Below are 14,866 nucleotides of genomic sequence, written 5' to 3' on the forward strand. Positions count from 1 at the left end.
TAACACAATTTTCAGGTTCAAAAAGGTCAACGGAACTTGGAATTCGCAGCCAGTCTCCCATGCTGGTACTTGCCAAGCCTTAAGCCGCATCGCTGCTGTGCTCCGACAAGAGCACGCACATTCAGCTTAGAATGGCCGTTGACAGCAGCTGTTCAATTTGAACCTTCTTTTACTATCTCATAGAGAAACTAACACAATTTTCAGGTTCAAAAAGGTCAACGGAACTTGGGATTCCCAGCCAGTCTCCCATGCTGGTACTTGCCAAGCCTTAAGCTGCATTGCTGCTGTGATCTGACGAGAGCAGGCACATTCAGCTTAGAATGGCCGTTGACAGCAGCTGTTCAGTTTGAACCTTCTTTTACTATCTCATAGAGAAACTAACACAATTTTCAGGTTCAAAAAGGTCAACGGAACTTGGTATTCCCAGCCAGTCTCCCATGCTGGTACTTGCCAAGCCTTAAGCTGCATTGATGCTGCGATCTGACGAGAGCAGGCACATTCAGCTTAGAATGGCCGTTGACAGCAGCTGTTCAATTTGAACCTTCTTTTACTATCTCATAGAGAAACTAACACAATTTTCAGGTTCAAAAAGGTCAACAGAACTTGGGATTCCCAGCCAGTCTCCCATGCTGGTACTTACCAAGCCTTAAGCTGCATTGCTGCTGCCATCTGACGAGAGCAGGCACATTCAGCTTAGAATGGCCGTTGACAGCAGCTGTTCATTTTGAACCTTCTTTTACTATCTCATAGAGAAACTAACACAATTTTCAGGTTCAAAAAGGTCAACAGAACTTGGGATTCCCAGCCAGTCTCCCATGCTGGTACTTGCCAAGCCTTAAGCTGCATTGCTGCTGCGATCTGACGAGAGCAGGCACATTCAGCTTAGAATGGCCGTTGACAGCAGCTGTTCAATTTGAACCTTCTTTTACCATCTTTGACAGAGAAACTAACAATTTTCAGGTTCAAAAAGGTCAACAGAACTTGGGATTCCCAGCCAGTCTCCCATGCTGGTACTTGCCAAGCCTTAAGCTGCATTGATGCTGCGATCTGACGAGAGCAGGCACATTCAGCTTAGAATGGCCGTTGACAGCAGCTGTTCAGTTTGAACCTTCTTTTACTATCTCATAGAGAAACTAACACAATTTTCAGGTTCAAAAAGGTCAACGGAACTTGGAATTCGCAGCCAGTCTCCCATGCTGGTACTTGCCAAGCCTTAAGCCACATCGCTGCTGTGCTCCGACAAGAGCACGCACATTCAGCTTAGAATGGCCGTTGACAGCAGCTGTTCAATTTGAACCTTCTTTTACTATCTCATAGAGAAACTAACACAATTTTCAGGTTCAAAAAAGTCAACGGAACTTGGGATTCCCAGCCAGTCTCCCATGCTGGTACTTGCCAAGCCTTAAGCTGCATTGCTGCTGTGATCTGACGAGAGCAGGCACATTCAGCTTAGAATGGCCGTTGACAGCAGCTGTTCAGTTTGAACCTTCTTTTACTATCTCATAGAGAAACTAACACAATTTTCAGGTTCAAAAAGGTCAACGGAACTTGGTATTCCCAGCCAGTCTCCCATGCTGGTACTTGCCAAGCCTTAAGCTGCATTGCTGCTGCGATCTGACGAGAGCAGGCACATTCAGCTTAGAATGGCCGTTGACAGCAGCTGTTCAATTTGAACCTTCTTTTACCATCTTTGACAGAGAAACTAACAATTTTCAGGTTCAAAAAGGTCAACAGAACTTGGGATTCCCAGCCAGTCTCCCATGCTTGTACTTGCCAAGCCTTAAGCTGCATTGTTGCTGCGATCTGACGAGAGCAGGCACATTCAGCTTAGAATGGCCGTTGACAGCAGCTGTTCAATTTGAACCTTCTTTTACTATCTCATAGAGAAACTAACACAATTTTCAGGTTCAAAAAGGTCAACAGAACTTGGGATTCCCAGCCAGTCTCCCATGCTGGTACTTGCCAAGCCTTAAGCTGCATTGCTGCTGCGATCTGACGAGAGCAGGCACATTCAGCTTAGAATGGCCGTTGACAGCAGCTGTTCAATTTGAACCTTCTTTTACCATCTTTGACAGAGAAACTAACAATTTTCAGGTTCAAAAAGGTCAACAGAACTTGGGATTCCCAGCCAGTCTCCCATGCTTGTACTTGCCAAGCCTTAAGCTGCATTGTTGCTGCGATCTGACGAGAGCAGGCACATTCAGCTTAGAATGGCCGTTGACAGCAGCTGTTCAATTTGAACCTTCTTTTACTATCTCATAGAGAAACTAACACAATTTTCAGGTTCAAAAAGGTCAACAGAACTTGGGATTCCCAGCCAGTCTCCCATGCTGGTACTTGCCAAGCCTTAAGCTGCATTGCTGCTGCGATCTGACGAGAGCAGGCACATTCAGCTTAGAATGGCCGTTGACAGCAGCTGTTCAATTTGAACCTTCTTTTACTATCTCATAGAGAAACTAACACAATTTTCAGGTTCAAAAAGGTCAACGGAACTTGGGATTCCCAGCCAGTCTCCCATGCTGGTACTTGCCAAGCTTTAAGCTGCTGCGATCTGACGAGAGCAGGCACATTCAGCTTAGAATGGCCGTTGACAGCAGCTGTTCAATTTGAACCTTCTTTTACTATCTCATAGAGAAACTAACACAATTTTCAGGTTCAAAAAGGTCAACAGAACTTGGGATTCCCAGCCAGTCTCCCATGCTGGTACTTGCCAAGCCTTAAGCTGCATTGCTGCTGCGATCTGATGAAAGCAGGCACATTCAGCTTAGAATGGCCGTTGACAGCAGCTGTTCAATTTGAACCTTCTTTTACTATCTCATAGAGAAACTAACACAATTTTCAGGTTCAAAAAGGTCGACGGAACTTGGGATTCCCAGCCAGTCTCCCATGCTGGTATTTGCCAAGCCTTAAGCTGCATTGCTGCTGCGATCTGACGAGAGCAGGCACATTCAGCTTAGAATGGCCGTTGACAGCAGCTGTTCAGTTTGAACCTTCTTTTACTATCTCATAGAGAAACTAACACAATTTTCAGGTTCAAAAAGGTCAACGGAACTTTGGATTCGCAGCCAGTCTCCCATGCTGGTACTTGCCAAGCCTTAAGCCGCATCGCTGCTGTGATCCGACAAGAGCACGCACATTCAGCTTAGAATGGCCGTTGACACCAGCTGTTCAATTTGAACCTTCTTTTACTATCTCATAGAGAAACTAACACAATTTTCAGGTTCAAAAAGGTCAACGGAACTTGGGATTCCCAGCCAGTCTCCCATGCTGGTACTTACCAAGCCTTAAGCTGCATTGCTGCTGCCATCTGACGAGAGCAGGCACATTCAGCTTAGAATGGCCGTTGACAGCAGCTGTTCAATTTGAACCTTCTTTTACCATCTTTGACAGAGAAACTAACAATTTTAAGGTTCAAAAAGGTCAACAGAACTTGGGATTCCCAGCCAGTCTCCCATGCTGGTACTTGCCAAGCCTTAAGCTGCATTGCTGCTGCGATCTGACGAGAGCAGGCACATTCAGCTTAGAATGGCCGTTGACAGCAGCTGTTCAGTTTGAACCTTCTTTTACTATCTCATAGAGAAACTAACACAATTTTCAGGTTCAAAAAGGTCAACGGAACTTGGAATTCGCAGCCAGTCTCCCATGCTGGTACTTGCCAAGCCTTAAGCCGCATCGCTACTGTGATCCGACAAGAGCACGCACATTCAGCTTAGAATGGCCGTTGACAGCAGCTGTTCAATTTGAACCTTCTTTTACTATCTCATAGAGAAACTAACACAATTTTCAGGTTCAAAAAGGTCAACAGAACTTGAGATTCCCAGCCAGTCTCCCATGCTGGTACTTGCCAAACCTTAAGCTGCATTGCTGCTGCGATCTGACGAGAGCAGGCACATTCAGCTTAGAATGGCCGTTGACAGCAGCTGTTCAATTTGAACCTTCTTTTACTATCTCATAGAGAAACTAACACAATTTTCAGGTTCAAAAAGGTCAACAGAACTTGGGATTCCCAGCCAGTCTCCCATGCTGGTACTTACCAAGCCTTAAGCTGCATTGCTGCTGCCATCTGACGAGAGCAGGCACATTCAGCTTAGAATGGCCGTTGACAGCAGCTGTTCAATTTGAACCTTCTTTTACTATCTCATAGAGAAACTAACACAATTTTCAGGTTCAAAAAGGTCAACAGAACTTGGGATTCCCAGCCAGTCTCCCATGCTGGTACTTGCCAAGCCTTAAGCTGCATTGCTGCTGCGATCTGACGAGAGCAGGCACATTCAGCTTAGAATGGCCGTTGACAGCAGCTGTTCAATTTGAACCTTCTTTTACTATCTCATAGAGAAACTAACACAATTTTCAGGTTCAAAAAGGTCAACGGAACTTGAGATTCCCAGCCAGTCTCCCATGCTGGTACTTACCAAGCCTTAAGCTGCATTGCTGCTGCCATCTGACGAGAGCAGGCACATTCAGCTTAGAATGGCCGTTGACAGCAGCTGTTCAATTTGAACCTTCTTTTACCATCTTTGACAGAGAAACTAACACAATTTTCAGGTTCAAAAAGGTCAACAGAACTTGGGATTCCCAGCCAGTCTCCCATGCTGGTACTTGCCAAGCCTTAAGCTGCATTGCTGCTGCGATCTGACGAGAGCAGGCACATTCAGCTTAGAATGGCCGTTGACAGCAGCTGTTCAATTTGAACCTTCTTTTACTATCTCATAGAGAAACTAACACAATTTTCAGGTTCAAAAAGGTCAACGGAACTTGGGATTCCCAGCCAGTCTCCCATGCTGGTACTTGCCAAGCCTTAAGCTGCATTGCTGCTGCGATCTGACGAGAGCAGGCACATTCAGCTTAGAATGGCCGTTGACAGCAGCTGTTCAATTTGAACCTTCTTTTACCATCTTTGACAGAGAAACTAACAATTTTCAGGTTCAAAAAGGTCAACAGAACTTGGGATTCCCAGCCAGTCTCCCATGCTGGTACTTGCCAAGCCTTAAGCTGCATTGATGCTGCAATCTGACGAGAGCAGGCACATTCAGCTTAGAATGGCCGTTGACAGCAGCTGTTCAGTTTGAACCTTCTTTTACTATCTCATAGAGAAACTAACACAATTTTCAGGTTCAAAAAGGTCAACGGAACTTGGAATTCGCAGCCAGTGTCCCATGCTGGTACTTGCCAAGCCTTAAGCCGCATCGCTGCTGTGATCCGACAAGAACACGCACATTCAGCTTAGAATGGCCGTTGACAGCAGCTGTTAAATTTGAACCTTCTTTTACTATCTCATAGAGAAACTAACACAATTTTCAGGTTCAAAAAGCTCAACAGAACTTGGGATTCCCAGCCAGTCTCCCATGCTGGTACTTGCCAAGCCTTAAGCTGCATTGCTGCTGCCATCTGACGAGAGCAGGCACATTCAGCTTAGAATGGCCGTTGACAGCAGCTGTTCAATTTGAACCTTCTTTTACCATCTTTGACAGAGAAACTAACAATTTTCAGGTTCAAAAAGGTCAACAGAACTAGGGATTCCCAGCCAGTCTCCCATGCTGGTACTTGCCAAGCCTTAAGCTGCATTGATGCTGCGATCTGACGAGAGCAGGCACATTCAGCTTAGAATGGCCGTTGACAGCAGCTGTTCAGTTAGAACCTTCTTTTACTATCTCATAGAGAAACTAACACAATTTTCAGGTTCAAAAAGGTCAACGGAACTTGGAATTCGCAGCCAGTCTCCCATGCTGGTACTTGCCAAGCCTTAAGCTGCATTGCTGCTGCGATCTGACGAGAGCAGGCACATTCAGCTTAGAATGGCCGTTGACAGCAGCTGTTCAATTTGAACCTTCTTTTACTATCTCATAGAAAAACTAACACAATTTTCAGGTTCAAAAAGGTCAACAGTACTTGGGATTCCCAGCCAGTCTCCCATGCTGGTACTTGCCAAGCCTTACGCTGCATTGCTGCTGCGATCTGACGAGAGCAGGCACATTCAGCTTAGAATGGCCGTTGACAGCAGCTGTTCAATTTGAACCTTCTTTTACTATCTCATAGAGAAACTAACACAATTTTCAGGTTCAAAAAGGTCAACGGAACTTGGGATTCCCAGACAGTCTCCCATGCTGGTACTTGCCAAGCCTTAAGCTGCATTGCTGCTGCGATCTGACGAGAGCAGGCACATTCAGCTTAGAATGGCCGTTGACAGCAGCTGTTCAATTTGAACCTTCTTTTACTATGTTATAGAGAAACTAACACAATTTTCAGGTTCAAAAAGGTCCACAGAACTTGGGATTCCCAGCCAGTCTCCCATGCTGGTACTTGCCAAGCCTTAAGCTGCATTGCTGCTGCGATCTGACGAGAGCAGGCACATTCAGCTTAGAATGGCCGTTGACAGCAGCTGTTCAATTTGAACCTTCTTTTACTATCTCATAGAGAAACTAACACAATTTTCAGGTTCAAAAAGGTCAACGGAACTTGGGATTCCCAGCCAGTCTCCCATGCTGGTACTTGCCAAGCTTTAAGCTGCTGCGATCTGACGAGAGCACGCACATTCAGCTTAGAATGGCCGTTGACAGCAGCTGTTCTATTTGAACCTTCTTTTACTATCTCATAGAGAAACTAACACAATTTTCAGGTTCAAAAAGGTCAACAGAACTTGGGATTCCCAGCCAGTCTCCCATGCTGGTACTTGCCAAGCCTTAAGCTGCATTGCTGCTGCGATCTGATGAGAGCAGGCACATTCAGCTTAGAATGGCCGTTGACAGCAGCTGTTCAATTTGAACCTTCTTTTACTATCTCATAGAGAAACTAACACAATTTTCAGGTTCAAAAAGGTCAACTGAACTTGGGATTCCCAGCCAGTCTCCCATGCTGGTACTTGCCAAGCCTTAAGCTGCATTGCTGCTGCGATCTGACGAGAGCAGGCACATTCAGCTTAGAATGGCCGTTGACAGCAGCTGTTCAGTTTGAACCTTCTTTTACTATCTCATAGAGAAACTAACACAATTTTCAGGTTCAAAAAGGTCAACGGAACTTGGGATTCGCAGCCAGTCTCCCATGCTGGTACTTGCCAAGCCTTAAGCCGCATCGCTGCTGTGATCCGACAAGAGCACGCACATTCAGCTTAGAATGGCCGTTGACACCAGCTGTTCAATTTGAACCTTCTTTTACTATCTCATAGAGAAACTAACACAATTTTCAGGTTCAAAAAGGTCAACGGAACTTGGGATTCCCAGCCAGTCTCCCATGCTGGTACTTGCCAAGCTTTAAGCTGCTGCGATCTGACGAGAGCAGGCACATTCAGCTTAGAATGGCCGTTGACAGCAGCTGTTCAATTTGAACCTTCTTTTACTATCTCATAGAGAAACTAACACAATTTTCAGGTTCAAAAAGGTCAACAGAACTTGGGATTCCCAGCCAGTCTCCCATGCTGGTACTTGCCAAGCCTTAAGCTGCATTGCTGCTGCGATCTGATGAGAGCAGGCACATTCAGCTTAGAATGGCCGTTGACAGCAGCTGTTCAATTTGAACCTTCTTTTACTATCTCATAGAGAAACTAACACAATTTTCAGGTTCAAAAAGGTCAACTGAACTTGGGATTCCCAGCCAGTCTCCCATGCTGGTACTTGCCAAGCCTTAAGCTGCATTGCTGCTGCGATCTGACGAGAGCAGGCACATTCAGCTTAGAATGGCCGTTGACAGCAGCTGTTCAGTTTGAACCTTCTTTTACTATCTCATAGAGAAACTAACACAATTTTCAGGTTCAAAAAGGTCAACGGAACTTGGGATTCGCAGCCAGTCTCCCATGCTGGTACTTGCCAAGCCTTAAGCCGCATCGCTGCTGTGATCCGACAAGAGCACGCACATTCAGCTTAGAATGGCCGTTGACACCAGCTGTTCAATTTGAACCTTCTTTTACTATCTCATAGAGAAACTAACACAATTTTCAGGTTCAAAAAGGTCAACGGAACTTGGGATTCCCAGCCAGTCTCCCATGCTGGTACTTACCAAGCCTTAAGCTGCATTGCTGCTGCCATCTGACGAGAGCAGGCACATTCAGCTTAGAATGGCCGTTGACAGCAGCTGTTCAATTTGAACCTTCTTTTACTATCTCATAGAGAAACTAACACAATTTTCAGGTTCAAAAAGGTCAACGGAACTTGGGATTCCCAGCCAGTCTCCCATGCTGGTACTTGCCAAGCCTTAAGCTGCATTGCTGCTGCGATCTGACGAGAGCAGGCACATTCAGCTTAGAAAGGCCGTTGACAGCAGCTGTTCAATTTGAACCTTCTTTTACCATCTTTGACAGAGAAACTAACAATTTTCAGGTTCAAAAAGGTCAACAGAACTTGGGATTCCCAGCCAGTCTCCCATGCTGGTACTTGCCAAGCCTTAAGCTGCATTGCTGCTGCGATCTGACGAGAGCAGGCACATTCAGCTTAGAATGGCCGTTGACAGCAGCTGTTCAGTTTGAACCTTCTTGTACTATCTCATAGAGAAACTAACACAATTTTCAGGTTCAAAAAGGTCAACGGAACTTGGAATTCGCAGCCAGTCTCCCATGTTGGTACTTGCCAAGCCTTAAGCCGCATCGCTGCTGTGATCCGACAAGAGCACGCACATCCAGCTTAGAATGGCCGTTGACAGCAGCTGTTCAATTTGAACCTTCTTTTACTATCTCATAGAGAAACTAACACAATGTTCAGGTTCAAAAAGGTCAACAGAACTTGGGATTCCCAGCCAGTCTCCCATGCTGGTACTTGCTAAGCCTTACGCTGCATTGCTGCTGCGATCTGACGAGAGCAGGCACATTCAGCTTAGAATGGCCGTTGACAGCAGCTGTTCAATTTGAACCTTCTTTTACTATCTCATAGAGAAACTAACACAATTTTCAGGTTCAAAAAGGTCAACGGAACTTGGGATTCCCAGCCAGTCTCCCATGCTGGTACTTGCCAAGCTTTAAGCTACTGCGATCTGACGAGAGCAGGCACATTCAGCTTAGAATGGCCGTTGACAGCAGCTGTTCAATTTGAACCTTCCTTTACTATCTCATAGAGAAACTAACACAATTTTCAGGTTCAAAAAGGTCAACGGAACTTGGGATTCCCAGACAGTCTCCCATGCTGGTACTTGCCAAGCCTTAAGCTGCATTGCTGCTGCGATCTGACGAGAGCAGGCACATTCAGCTTAGAATGGCCGTTGACAGCAGCTGTTCAATTTGAACCTTCTTTTACTATCTCATAGAGAAACTAACACAATTTTCAGGTTCAAAAAGGTCAACGGAACTTGGGATTCGCAGCCAGTCTCCCATGCTGGTACTTGCCAAGCCTTAAGCCGCATCGCTGCTGTGATCCGACAAGAGCACGCACATTCAGCTTAGAATGGCCGTTGACACCAGCTGTTCAATTTGAACCTTCTTTTACTATCTCATAGAGAAACTAACACAATTTTCAGGTTCAAAAAGCTCAACAGAACTTGGGATTCCCAGACAGTCTCCCATGCTGGTACTTGCCAAGCCTTAAGCTGCATTGCTGCTGCCATCTGACGAGAGCAGGCACATTCAGCTTAGAATGGCCGTTGACAGCAGCTGTTCAATTTGAACCTTCTTTTACCATCTTTGACAGAGAAACTAACAATTTTCAGGTTCAAAAAGGTCAACAGAACTTGGGATTCCCAGCCAGTCTCCCATGCTGGTACTTGCCAAGCCTTAAGCTGCATTGATGCTGCGATCTGACGAGAGCAGGCACATTCAGCTTAGAATGGCCATTGACAGCAGCTGTTCAGTTTGAACCTTCTTTTACTATCTCATAGAGAAACTAACACAATTTTCAGGTTCAAAAAGGTCAACGGAACTTGGAATTCGCAGCCAGTCTCCCATGCTGGTACTTGCCAAGCCTTAAGCCGCATCGCTGCTGTGATCCGACAAGAGCACGCACATTCAGCTTAGAATGGCCGTTGACAGCAGCTTTTCAATTTGAACCTTCTTTTACTATCTCATAGAGAAACTAACACAATTTTCAGGTTCAAAAAGGTCAACGGAACTTGGGATTCCCAGCCAGTCTCCCATGCTGGTACTTGCCAAGCCTTAAGCTGCATTGCTGCTGTGATCTGACGAGAGCAGGCACATTCAGCTTAGAATGGCCGTTGACAGCAGCTGTTCAGTTTGAACCTTCTTTTACTATCTCATAGAGAAACTAACACAATTTTCAGGTTCAAAAAGGTCAACGGAACTTGGTATTCCCAGCCAGTCTCCCATGCTGGTACTTGCCAAGCCTTAAGCTGCATTGCTGCTGCGATCTGACGAGAGCAGGCACATTCAGCTTAGAATGGCCGTTGACAGCAGCTGTTCAATTTGAACCTTCTTTTACCATCTTTGACAGAGAAACTAACAATTTTCAGGTTCAAAAAGGTCAACAGAACTTGGGATTCCCAGCCAGTCTCCCATGCTTGTACTTGCCAAGCCTTAAGCTGCATTGTTGCTGCGATCTGACGAGAGCAGGCACATTCAGCTTAGAATGGCCGTTGACAGCAGCTGTTCAATTTGAACCTTCTTTTACTATCTCATAGAGAAACTAACACAATTTTCAGGTTCAAAAAGGTCAACAGAACTTGGGATTCCCAGCCAGTCTCCCATGCTGGTACTTGCCAAGCCTTAAGCTGTATTGCTGCTGCGATCTGACGAGAGCAGGCACATTCAGCTTAGAATGGCCGTTGACAGCAGCTGTTCAATTTGAACCTTCTTTTACCATCTTTGACAGAGAAACTAACAATTTTCAGGTTCAAAAAGGTCAACAGAACTTGGGATTCCCAGCCAGTCTCCCATGCTGGTACTTGCCAAGCCTTAAGCTGCATTGATGCTGCGATCTGACGAGAGCAGGCACATTCAGCTTAGAATGGCCGTTGACAGCAGCTGTTCAGTTTGAACCTTCTTTTACTATCTCATAGAGAAACTAACACAATTTTCAGGTTCAAAAAGGTCAACGGAACTTGGAATTCGCAGCCAGTCTCCCATGCTGGTACTTGCCAAGCCTTAAGCTGCATTGCTGCTGCGATCTGACGAGAGCAGGCACATTCAGCTTAGAATGGCCGTTGACAGCAGCTGTTCAATTTGAACCTTCTTTTACCATCTTTGACAGAGAAACTAACAATTTTCAGGTTCAAAAAGGTCAACAGAACTTGGGATTCCCAGCCAGTCTCCCATGCTGGTACTTGCCAAGCCTTAAGCTGCATTGATGCTGCGATCTGACGAGAGCAGGCACATTCAGCTTAGAATGGCCGTTGACAGCAGCTGTTCAGTTTGAACCTTCTTTTACTATCTCATAGAGAAACTAACACAATTTTCAGGTTCAAAAAGGTCAACGGAACTTGGAATTCGCAGCCAGTCTCCCATGCTGGTACTTGCCAAGCCTTAAGCTGCATTGCTGCTGCGATCTGACGAGAGCAGGCACATTCAGCTTAGAATGGCCGTTGACAGCAGCTGTTCAATTTGAACCTTCTTTTACTATCTCATAGAAAAACTAACACAATTTTCAGGTTCAAAAAGGTCAACAGTACTTGGGATTCCCAGCCAGTCTCCCATGCTGGTACTTGCCAAGCCTTACGCTGTATTGCTGCTGCGATCTGACGAGAGCAGGCACATTCAGCTTAGAATGGCCGTTGACAGCAGCTGTTCAATTTGAACCTTCTTTTACTATCTCATAGAGAAACTAACACAATTTTCAGGTTCAAAAAGGTCAACGGAACTTGGGATTCCCAGACAGTCTCCCATGCTGGTACTTGCCAAGCCTTAAGCTGCATTGCTGCTGCGATCTGACGAGAGCAGGCACATTCAGCTTAGAATGGCCGTTGACAGCAGCTGTTCAATTTGAACCTTCTTTTACTATGTTATAGAGAAACTAACACAATTTTCAGGTTCAAAAAGGTCAACAGAACTTGGGATTCCCAGCCAGTCTCCCATGCTGGTACTTGCCAAGCCTTAAGCTGCATTGCTGCTGCGATCTGACGAGAGCAGGCACATTCAGCTTAGAATGGCCGTTGACAGCAGCTGTTCAATTTGAACCTTCTTTTACTATCTCATAGAGAAACTAACACAATTTTCAGGTTCAAAAAGGTCAACGGAACTTGGGATTCCCAGCCAGTCTCCCATGCTGGTACTTGCCAAGCTTTAAGCTGCTGCGATCTGACGAGAGCAGGCACATTCAGCTTAGAATGGCCGTTGACAGCAGCTGTTCAATTTGAACCTTCTTTTACTATCTCATAGAGAAACTAACACAATTTTCAGGTTCAAAAAGGTCAACAGAACTTGGGATTCCCAGCCAGTCTCCCATGCTGGTACTTGCCAAGCCTTAAGCTGCATTGCTGCTGCGATCTGATGAGAGCAGGCACATTCAGCTTAGAATGGCCGTTGACAGCAGCTGTTCAATTTGAACCTTCTTTTACTATCTCATAGAGAAACTAACACAATTTTCAGGTTCAAAAAGGTCAACTGAACTTGGGATTCCCAGCCAGTCTCCCATGCTGGTACTTGCCAAGCCTTAAGCTGCATTGCTGCTGCGATCTGACGAGAGCAGGCACATTCAGCTTAGAATGGCCGTTGACAGCAGCTGTTCAGTTTGAACCTTCTTTTACTATCTCATAGAGAAACTAACACAATTTTCAGGTTCAAAAAGGTCAACGGAACTTGGGATTCGCAGCCAGTCTCCCATGCTGGTACTTGCCAAGCCTTAAGCCGCATCGCTGCTGTGATCCGACAAGAGCACGCACATTCAGCTTAGAATGGCCGTTGACACCAGCTGTTCAATTTGAACCTTCTTTTACTATCTCATAGAGAAACTAACACAATTTTCAGGTTCAAAAAGGTCAACGGAACTTGGGATTCCCAGCCAGTCTCCCATGCTGGTACTTACCAAGCCTTAAGCTGCATTGCTGCTGCCATCTGACGAGAGCAGGCACATTCAGCTTAGAATGGCCGTTGACAGCAGCTGTTCAATTTGAACCTTCTTTTACCATCTTTGACAGAGAAACTAACAATTTTCAGGTTCAAAAAGGTCAACAGAACTTGGGATTCCCAGCCAGTCTCCCATGCTGGTACTTGCCAAGCCTTAAGCTGCATTGCTGCTGCGATCTGACGAGAGCAGGCACATTCAGCTTAGAATGGCCGTTGACAGCAGCTGTTCAGTTTGAACCTTCTTTTACTATCTCATAGAGAAACTAACACAATTTTCAGGTTCAAAAAGGTCAACGGAACTTGGGATTCGCAGCCAGTCTCCCATGCTGGTACTTGCCAAGCCTTAAGCCGCATCGCTGCTGTGATCCGACAAGAGCACGCACATTCAGCTTAGAATGGCCGTTGACACCAGCTGTTCAATTTGAACCTTCTTTTACTATCTCATAGAGAAACTAACACAATTTTCAGGTTCAAAAAGGTCAACGGAACTTGGGATTCCCAGCCAGTCTCCCATGCTGGTACTTACCAAGCCTTAAGCTGCATTGCTGCTGCCATCTGACGAGAGCAGGCACATTCAGCTTAGAATGGCCGTTGACAGCAGCTGTTCAATTTGAACCTTCTTTTACCATCTTTGACAGAGAAACTAACAATTTTCAGGTTCAAAAAGGTCAACAGAACTTGGGATTCCCAGCCAGTCTCCCATGCTGGTACTTGCCAAGCCTTAAGCTGCATTGCTGCTGCGATCTGACGAGAGCAGGCACATTCAGCTTAGAATGGCCGTTGACAGCAGCTGTTCAGTTTGAACCTTCTTTTACTATCTCATAGAGAAACTAACACAATTTTCAGGTTCAAAAAGGTCAACGGAACTTGGAATTCGCAGCCAGTCTCCCATGCTGGTACTTGCCAAGCCTTAAGCCGCATCGCTGCTGTGATCCGACAAGAGCACGCACATTCAGCTTAGAATGGCCGTTGACAGCAGCTGTTCAATTTGAACCTTCTTTTACTATCTCATAGAGAAACTAACACAATTTTCAGGTCAAAAAGGTCAACAGAACTTGGGATTCCCAGCCAGTCTCCCATGCTGGTACTTGCCAAGCCTTAAGCTGCATTGCTGCTGCGATCTGACGAGAGCAGGCACATTCAGCTTAGAATGGCCGTTGACAGCAGCTGTTCAATTTGAACCTTCTTTTACTATCTCATAGAGAAACTAACACAATTTTCAGGTTCAAAAAGGTCAACAGAACTTGGGATTCCCAGCCAGTCTCCCATGCTGGTACTTGCCAAGCCTTAAGCTGCATTGCTGCTGCGATCTGACGAGAGCAGGCACATTCAGCTTAGAATGGCCGTTGACAGCAGCTGTTCAATTTGAACCTTCTTTTACCATCTTTGACAGAGAAACTAACAATTTTCAGGTTCAAAAAGGTCAACAGAACTTGGGATTCCCAGCCAGTCTCCCATGCTTGTACTTGCCAAGCCTTAAGCTGCATTGTTGCTGCGATCTGACGAGAGCAGGCACATTCAGCTTAGAATGGCCGTTGACAGCAGCTGTTCAATTTAAACCTTCTTTTACTATCTCATAGAGAAACTAACACAATTTTCAGGTTCAAAAAGGTCAACAGAACTTGGGATTCCCAGCCAGTCTCCCATGCTGGTACTTGCCAAGCCTTAAGCTGCATTGCTGCTGCCATCTGACGAGAGCAGGCACATTCAGCTTAGAATGGCCGTTGACAGCAGCTGTTCAATTTGAACCTTCTTTTACTATCTCATAGAAAAACTAACACAATTTTCAGGTTCAAAAAGGTCAACAGTACTTGGGATTCCCAGCCAGTCTCCCATACTGGTACTTGCCAAGCCTTACGCTGCATTGCTGCTGCGATCTGACGAGAGCAGGCACATTCAGCTTAGAATGGCCGTTGACAGCAGCTGTTCAATTTGAAC

General features: G+C 45.6%; 59 pseudogenes; all 59 read right to left on the bottom strand.

The window, feature by feature from the left end:
* Positions 1-213: 213 nt before the first annotated feature.
* Positions 214-332, bottom strand: LOC140087984 (5S ribosomal RNA; annotated as a pseudogene).
* Positions 333-402: 70 nt separating this feature from the next.
* Positions 403-521, bottom strand: LOC140082383 (5S ribosomal RNA; annotated as a pseudogene).
* A 70-nt stretch (positions 522-591) lies between these two features.
* On the bottom strand, positions 592-710 carry LOC140091970 (5S ribosomal RNA; annotated as a pseudogene).
* A 70-nt stretch (positions 711-780) lies between these two features.
* On the bottom strand, positions 781-899 carry LOC140080419 (5S ribosomal RNA; annotated as a pseudogene).
* A 70-nt stretch (positions 900-969) lies between these two features.
* Positions 970-1,088, bottom strand: LOC140085702 (5S ribosomal RNA; annotated as a pseudogene).
* A 448-nt stretch (positions 1,089-1,536) lies between these two features.
* On the bottom strand, positions 1,537-1,655 carry LOC140078638 (5S ribosomal RNA; annotated as a pseudogene).
* A 70-nt stretch (positions 1,656-1,725) lies between these two features.
* On the bottom strand, positions 1,726-1,844 carry LOC140087115 (5S ribosomal RNA; annotated as a pseudogene).
* Positions 1,845-1,914: 70 nt separating this feature from the next.
* Positions 1,915-2,033, bottom strand: LOC140080420 (5S ribosomal RNA; annotated as a pseudogene).
* A 70-nt stretch (positions 2,034-2,103) lies between these two features.
* Positions 2,104-2,222, bottom strand: LOC140087116 (5S ribosomal RNA; annotated as a pseudogene).
* A 70-nt stretch (positions 2,223-2,292) lies between these two features.
* Positions 2,293-2,411, bottom strand: LOC140080421 (5S ribosomal RNA; annotated as a pseudogene).
* Positions 2,412-2,662: 251 nt separating this feature from the next.
* LOC140084587 (5S ribosomal RNA) lies at positions 2,663-2,781 on the bottom strand (annotated as a pseudogene).
* A 70-nt stretch (positions 2,782-2,851) lies between these two features.
* LOC140095333 (5S ribosomal RNA) lies at positions 2,852-2,970 on the bottom strand (annotated as a pseudogene).
* Positions 2,971-3,229: 259 nt separating this feature from the next.
* On the bottom strand, positions 3,230-3,348 carry LOC140090257 (5S ribosomal RNA; annotated as a pseudogene).
* A 70-nt stretch (positions 3,349-3,418) lies between these two features.
* LOC140080422 (5S ribosomal RNA) lies at positions 3,419-3,537 on the bottom strand (annotated as a pseudogene).
* A 259-nt stretch (positions 3,538-3,796) lies between these two features.
* Positions 3,797-3,915, bottom strand: LOC140092985 (5S ribosomal RNA; annotated as a pseudogene).
* A 70-nt stretch (positions 3,916-3,985) lies between these two features.
* LOC140091972 (5S ribosomal RNA) lies at positions 3,986-4,104 on the bottom strand (annotated as a pseudogene).
* A 70-nt stretch (positions 4,105-4,174) lies between these two features.
* Positions 4,175-4,293, bottom strand: LOC140080423 (5S ribosomal RNA; annotated as a pseudogene).
* A 70-nt stretch (positions 4,294-4,363) lies between these two features.
* On the bottom strand, positions 4,364-4,482 carry LOC140094218 (5S ribosomal RNA; annotated as a pseudogene).
* A 72-nt stretch (positions 4,483-4,554) lies between these two features.
* Positions 4,555-4,673, bottom strand: LOC140080425 (5S ribosomal RNA; annotated as a pseudogene).
* A 70-nt stretch (positions 4,674-4,743) lies between these two features.
* Positions 4,744-4,862, bottom strand: LOC140099592 (5S ribosomal RNA; annotated as a pseudogene).
* Positions 4,863-4,932: 70 nt separating this feature from the next.
* On the bottom strand, positions 4,933-5,051 carry LOC140094984 (5S ribosomal RNA; annotated as a pseudogene).
* Positions 5,052-5,499: 448 nt separating this feature from the next.
* On the bottom strand, positions 5,500-5,618 carry LOC140086089 (5S ribosomal RNA; annotated as a pseudogene).
* Positions 5,619-5,688: 70 nt separating this feature from the next.
* Positions 5,689-5,807, bottom strand: LOC140086581 (5S ribosomal RNA; annotated as a pseudogene).
* A 70-nt stretch (positions 5,808-5,877) lies between these two features.
* LOC140085355 (5S ribosomal RNA) lies at positions 5,878-5,996 on the bottom strand (annotated as a pseudogene).
* A 70-nt stretch (positions 5,997-6,066) lies between these two features.
* LOC140088042 (5S ribosomal RNA) lies at positions 6,067-6,185 on the bottom strand (annotated as a pseudogene).
* A 70-nt stretch (positions 6,186-6,255) lies between these two features.
* LOC140087295 (5S ribosomal RNA) lies at positions 6,256-6,374 on the bottom strand (annotated as a pseudogene).
* A 251-nt stretch (positions 6,375-6,625) lies between these two features.
* On the bottom strand, positions 6,626-6,744 carry LOC140080250 (5S ribosomal RNA; annotated as a pseudogene).
* Positions 6,745-6,814: 70 nt separating this feature from the next.
* On the bottom strand, positions 6,815-6,933 carry LOC140091327 (5S ribosomal RNA; annotated as a pseudogene).
* Positions 6,934-7,373: 440 nt separating this feature from the next.
* On the bottom strand, positions 7,374-7,492 carry LOC140080263 (5S ribosomal RNA; annotated as a pseudogene).
* Positions 7,493-7,562: 70 nt separating this feature from the next.
* On the bottom strand, positions 7,563-7,681 carry LOC140091328 (5S ribosomal RNA; annotated as a pseudogene).
* A 259-nt stretch (positions 7,682-7,940) lies between these two features.
* Positions 7,941-8,059, bottom strand: LOC140090258 (5S ribosomal RNA; annotated as a pseudogene).
* A 70-nt stretch (positions 8,060-8,129) lies between these two features.
* Positions 8,130-8,248, bottom strand: LOC140085426 (5S ribosomal RNA; annotated as a pseudogene).
* A 70-nt stretch (positions 8,249-8,318) lies between these two features.
* LOC140080426 (5S ribosomal RNA) lies at positions 8,319-8,437 on the bottom strand (annotated as a pseudogene).
* A 259-nt stretch (positions 8,438-8,696) lies between these two features.
* On the bottom strand, positions 8,697-8,815 carry LOC140098390 (5S ribosomal RNA; annotated as a pseudogene).
* Positions 8,816-9,066: 251 nt separating this feature from the next.
* On the bottom strand, positions 9,067-9,185 carry LOC140088165 (5S ribosomal RNA; annotated as a pseudogene).
* A 259-nt stretch (positions 9,186-9,444) lies between these two features.
* On the bottom strand, positions 9,445-9,563 carry LOC140097847 (5S ribosomal RNA; annotated as a pseudogene).
* Positions 9,564-9,633: 70 nt separating this feature from the next.
* LOC140090527 (5S ribosomal RNA) lies at positions 9,634-9,752 on the bottom strand (annotated as a pseudogene).
* A 259-nt stretch (positions 9,753-10,011) lies between these two features.
* On the bottom strand, positions 10,012-10,130 carry LOC140087985 (5S ribosomal RNA; annotated as a pseudogene).
* Positions 10,131-10,200: 70 nt separating this feature from the next.
* LOC140078649 (5S ribosomal RNA) lies at positions 10,201-10,319 on the bottom strand (annotated as a pseudogene).
* A 70-nt stretch (positions 10,320-10,389) lies between these two features.
* Positions 10,390-10,508, bottom strand: LOC140087118 (5S ribosomal RNA; annotated as a pseudogene).
* A 70-nt stretch (positions 10,509-10,578) lies between these two features.
* Positions 10,579-10,697, bottom strand: LOC140084600 (5S ribosomal RNA; annotated as a pseudogene).
* A 70-nt stretch (positions 10,698-10,767) lies between these two features.
* On the bottom strand, positions 10,768-10,886 carry LOC140085703 (5S ribosomal RNA; annotated as a pseudogene).
* A 70-nt stretch (positions 10,887-10,956) lies between these two features.
* LOC140086582 (5S ribosomal RNA) lies at positions 10,957-11,075 on the bottom strand (annotated as a pseudogene).
* A 70-nt stretch (positions 11,076-11,145) lies between these two features.
* Positions 11,146-11,264, bottom strand: LOC140085705 (5S ribosomal RNA; annotated as a pseudogene).
* A 70-nt stretch (positions 11,265-11,334) lies between these two features.
* LOC140086583 (5S ribosomal RNA) lies at positions 11,335-11,453 on the bottom strand (annotated as a pseudogene).
* A 70-nt stretch (positions 11,454-11,523) lies between these two features.
* LOC140090356 (5S ribosomal RNA) lies at positions 11,524-11,642 on the bottom strand (annotated as a pseudogene).
* Positions 11,643-11,712: 70 nt separating this feature from the next.
* LOC140088288 (5S ribosomal RNA) lies at positions 11,713-11,831 on the bottom strand (annotated as a pseudogene).
* A 70-nt stretch (positions 11,832-11,901) lies between these two features.
* Positions 11,902-12,020, bottom strand: LOC140080427 (5S ribosomal RNA; annotated as a pseudogene).
* Positions 12,021-12,271: 251 nt separating this feature from the next.
* LOC140080275 (5S ribosomal RNA) lies at positions 12,272-12,390 on the bottom strand (annotated as a pseudogene).
* A 70-nt stretch (positions 12,391-12,460) lies between these two features.
* LOC140091330 (5S ribosomal RNA) lies at positions 12,461-12,579 on the bottom strand (annotated as a pseudogene).
* A 259-nt stretch (positions 12,580-12,838) lies between these two features.
* LOC140090259 (5S ribosomal RNA) lies at positions 12,839-12,957 on the bottom strand (annotated as a pseudogene).
* Positions 12,958-13,027: 70 nt separating this feature from the next.
* LOC140080428 (5S ribosomal RNA) lies at positions 13,028-13,146 on the bottom strand (annotated as a pseudogene).
* Positions 13,147-13,405: 259 nt separating this feature from the next.
* Positions 13,406-13,524, bottom strand: LOC140090261 (5S ribosomal RNA; annotated as a pseudogene).
* Positions 13,525-13,594: 70 nt separating this feature from the next.
* LOC140080429 (5S ribosomal RNA) lies at positions 13,595-13,713 on the bottom strand (annotated as a pseudogene).
* Positions 13,714-13,971: 258 nt separating this feature from the next.
* Positions 13,972-14,090, bottom strand: LOC140080430 (5S ribosomal RNA; annotated as a pseudogene).
* A 70-nt stretch (positions 14,091-14,160) lies between these two features.
* LOC140080431 (5S ribosomal RNA) lies at positions 14,161-14,279 on the bottom strand (annotated as a pseudogene).
* A 70-nt stretch (positions 14,280-14,349) lies between these two features.
* Positions 14,350-14,468, bottom strand: LOC140087119 (5S ribosomal RNA; annotated as a pseudogene).
* A 70-nt stretch (positions 14,469-14,538) lies between these two features.
* LOC140094036 (5S ribosomal RNA) lies at positions 14,539-14,657 on the bottom strand (annotated as a pseudogene).
* A 70-nt stretch (positions 14,658-14,727) lies between these two features.
* LOC140085297 (5S ribosomal RNA) lies at positions 14,728-14,846 on the bottom strand (annotated as a pseudogene).
* Positions 14,847-14,866: the final 20 nt, after the last annotated feature.

The sequence above is a fragment of the Engystomops pustulosus genome, chromosome 9 (assembly GCF_040894005.1).
Source record: "Engystomops pustulosus chromosome 9, aEngPut4.maternal, whole genome shotgun sequence".
Taxonomy (NCBI): domain Eukaryota; kingdom Metazoa; phylum Chordata; class Amphibia; order Anura; family Leptodactylidae; genus Engystomops; species Engystomops pustulosus.